This window comes from Barbus barbus (assembly GCF_936440315.1).
Source record: "Barbus barbus genome assembly, chromosome: 48".
Taxonomy (NCBI): domain Eukaryota; kingdom Metazoa; phylum Chordata; class Actinopteri; order Cypriniformes; family Cyprinidae; genus Barbus; species Barbus barbus.
The window spans coordinates 18,196,898-18,201,551 of NC_136726.1; positions in this window are offsets into that span (position 1 = coordinate 18,196,898).

Genomic DNA, 4,654 nt, shown 5'->3' on the forward strand with positions numbered 1-4,654 from the left:
GCATAATATTTGAACACTGTGAAAGAGCGCTTACACTGTTTACAAAGGCCTATTGAGGAAGAGAGAAAGAGATTGATTACGGATCATTTATTTTGCTTTTGATGAGCGTGGAACATGGGAAAATATTAAAATTGTATCATCGTCGCTCTGCGGCCTCTGTACGTCTCTGTGTGAAGCTGTATTGTGATTTGTGTTTTGAGCGGCAGGTACAACGGCATGTTTTATTCTGATCGTTTGCCCGCATAATGTCTGTGCAATTAAAAAATCACTGTTTAAGGAAGCAGGTCTTTTAGATTGTAAGTTAATGCACCTCTTGTAATCATTGGTCTGTTTCTCTTTTACAGATGTGGACTGAACTCGGTGGAAATCGACTAATTATGCATCCAGAGAGAACAATGGGAGCCTCAAGCACCTGAAAGTTTAAGAGGCAGATAAAATCATGTTGTTGATGAGGATGATGTGTGTGTGTGTGTGTCTCTGTGTGTGTGTGTGTGTGCGAGAGAGCAAGAAAAAATGTTACTTAAAGACAGTCACATCTTTATTTTTTGTTGCCCTAATAACTGTTGAAAATTACAAATATGATGTGCATTTTATATACACACACATATATATATATATATATTTACAGGTAGCCTATGTATTTCCTGTGTTTTTTATAATTAGTTTTTTCAGATTTTTTGCATTGTCATTTAATTTAATTTATAAATAAAATATTTCTACTGTAGGCTATATTGTATTGTAGGGATGAATAAAATTTGATTAAAAAATGAATGATATGAATCAGCTTAATTTGTAGACTTCATAAAACACTTGCATATTGTTGAGAACTATGATAATCAGATTTTAACGGGCAGCGAGTTATGAAAATGTTTAGTTACAAGGTTTTTAGTCAAATATTTTAATAAGAACACTTAAAACATAATACATTATTTTAGCACGATTCATGTTTAATCCACAGATTAAAATAATTAGGTAACGTTAGGCTACAGCTTTTAGACAGAAAAACACACCCTGCAAAAATGATGTAATTTGTCGTGAAAATGTTATTTACTATAAACTGAAATTGTTGTAATTAGATAGCTGTGTTGTTTTAGTTTTATTTATTTGATCATAAAACCAAATTTCACACTCACATTCACAGTGTGTTTATTTTTCCACTCAGTCAGGCTATCAGTTTCTCTTCCTCCTGCATTCATGCAAATGACTGAGAATTTCTCTATCTGTGACCTCTGTGCCAGATAGCATTAAGTGTTAATTAGCTATGAATAAAGGAGATATTACTACCAGACGCTAAAATGCACGCGGATTCACTAATCCTACTACGGCGAGGATTTTCGATTAATATTCATGACTACGCCCTCGGCATTGGACGGATAGCGAGCAACGTCAGCACGACCTACTTAATATTCAAGACACAAACGTTCGCCATTGGAAGTTGCACCAAGATACGTCAAATGGTCACTTAATATTCAAGTACTAAGCTTTCGCCATAGTAAGATTCGTAAAATCTATTCGTAAAAAGGATTTTCGTAACAGATTTTATAAAATAAACTGTTCATATGTGTACAACTGTGGAAATGAAGAAGAGAAATCAGCATAAGGAAATATAATTAAGCGCCTTTACATATTTATACAGTGAGTACAAACGCCTTTAAAATATGTTAGGCTGCTAATTATGTTATTTAAAAGAAAACTGCTGTGTTTGAATTGTGCCTCGGTATAGATAAATTAGACGAAACGTAAATTAGATTCACATTGATTAATAATATTTCCAAATCTTGAGGATTATAGATTCTATTAGATCTATATCGGGTTCTACTGAGAACAGTTTGTTGAAATAAGAAATAAGACGAGATTTTCAGCCATAGACAAATGCGATATGGTAAAATAAATCATATTGTTTTAGAATATAACAGGTATAAAATCACAAATCACATCTTTAAATAAATAATCTTTTGCAAATATCAGTTGCAAAATATACCATACATAAATTAAAAACAACAGAAGCACACATACATGAGATGCATTTTGTTGGTTCTTGTAATGACCTTGACTCCTTTAGACCGGACCAATAAATGAACACTTGATGGAGTTCAGATGAATGAATATCATATGGATAGGGACCGGCTGGTCGCTCCCTAGAGGACAATAAACTGGACCAAAATGACAGAGGTCAGAGTTCAGAATGACAGGTCAAGAACTGCTAATTGAGTGGCGATTTCCTCTTTCTCCCCAGTGACCACTGAAGGGCGGATGACACTGAGGTCCCTAAAACATCTGCACGAATGAATTCATTTTAATTTAATTAATTTATTTATTTTAAATGATTGAATTATTAATTCTCAACACGACACACATTTGATTTAAGACAGTGTTTCTACTTTTTTTTTTTATCATTTTACATACAATAGGAAAACCAGTGTTCTATCTCATGGATGGATGGATGGATCAGACAGACAGACAGACAGACAGACAGACAGACAGATAGATAGATAGATAGATAGATAGATAGATAGATAGATAGATAGATAGATAGATAGATAGATAGATAGATAGATAGATAGATAGATAGATAGATAGATAGACAGACAGATAGAGATAGACAGACAGACAGACAGACAGACAGACAGACAGACAGACAGATAGATAGATAGATAGATAGATAGATAGATAGATAGATAGATAGATAGATAAACAGACAGACAGACAGACAGACAGACAGACAGATAGACAGATAGACAGATAGATAGATAGATAGATAGATAGATAGATAAACAGACAGACAGACAGACAGACAGACAGACAGATAGATAGATAGATAAACAGACAGACAGACAGACAGACAGACAGACAGACAGACAGACAGACAGATAGATAGATAGATAGATAGATAGATAGATAGATAGATAGATAGATAGATTAATTCCACAACTGTTGATTTTCTTCCATTTGGCAGGATTTCTGTCTCTTCACAAGGATATATGTATATTGCACGTTAGCATACCAATAGAGCCGGAGCCTGTGAACCCCCCTGACCCTTTGACCTCTCTCCCCAAACATGAATAGAATCACTCAAGGCCCGGACAGGCTTTTCAGCCGGCCTGAGTCGTGCCTAAGCTCCTAAACATGATGATTTAATGTATCCTCAGCCCCCCGGGTAGCTTTCGCAGGGACTAACAGAAGTTTGTTTAAGACACAAACCCCCTCTAAAGACATGCCTCCCCATCTAATGCTTTCTCTCAGTTACACACAGGCAAACGTCCCTCCCCTCCTGTTCTTCAGGCTCCACACTTGGCAAAATTAAGGGTCTGATCTAACAAGGGCTCTTTCATCTGCTGAGAAAAGCTGTATCTGTTCAACTGGCTTCTATAGGACTATGCTGGCAAAGAAAAGAAAGAGCATTAACTTGTTCGGAACTGAACCCATAATAATCTACACATTAAATCACTGGAGAAGATGTGAGAGAATCACCCGTATGTTAGAGATTTGTTAATTATCAATATAAAGAGATGCTTTACTGTATTGCACTAAGTTTACTATATTTATTGCTGTTTTTACCCCACATCATTAGAACGAACAAAAATGCAGGTTTATACATAATTTAAGTATATAAGGAGTGGACTTTAATGTTCTTCTGTGAGGTTGACGTCTCTGGATTATCTGAATTTGCTTCAATGAATAAGCCTATTATAAATAAATATGCTAATGTTTTTATTGTTAGTTAAATCAATGTTACATTTAAGAACAATGCGATTTCATTTAAAATTTCAAATAAATGCGCATAAAACGCATTATTGATTCAGTTGCTATATTATATTATGTTATGCTATAAAAAGGTTACGTTACAAATAATTAAAAAATAATTGTAGTCTCTTTCTGTTAGATGTGTTTATTTTCTTTGACGATAGCGCCCTCATGTGACAACATTGGAAAAATTCGTCTTGATAAGGTAATTTAGTATTAAAATGTTCATATAGTGTCACGTTGTTTCTCATTTTAGTGAGAGGATTACATTTTAATAATAATATGCTATATCGAAGTCGTGAAGTAACATTAGACCTGTAACCGCGATATAATTGATTGGCAATATGAGGCTGTTCTCGTGCAGTAAAATGTTATTTGTAAGTTGAGAGTGTAACCTTTGTCATTAAACCTTATAAATAAGAAAATGCTATACAAATGGAAAACTACGACCCCGGCAGGACTCGAACCTGCAATCTTCTGATCCGAAGTCAGACGCCTTATCCATTAGGCCACGAGGCCTCCGACGAAATAGGCTCGAAAATATGCTCTACTATGCTTACTAAAAAATTCAACTATCAGAGACATTATGGAAATAAATGAAAACAGAGGATGTAGAGAAGTGCAATTGTAATTCATACCCTGACTAGCTATTGGTGTCTCATGAATATTAAATAAGTAATGCTGACGTTGCACCACTCATGTTAGCTACTTAATATTCAACCAAGCTAGATCTGAATCCACATAGCGAGGATGAGCGGAGGTAGGCGCGATTTTTTTTTACTATTTATCAAAAAATATTCACAATTCAGTAACTATAAAATTATTTAGGTGCAAAATAATTCTACGTCATTGATGAAAATGTCACGCGGTACCAAAACACTGGGTGTCGCTGTGAGGCGCGCTGCGCTTC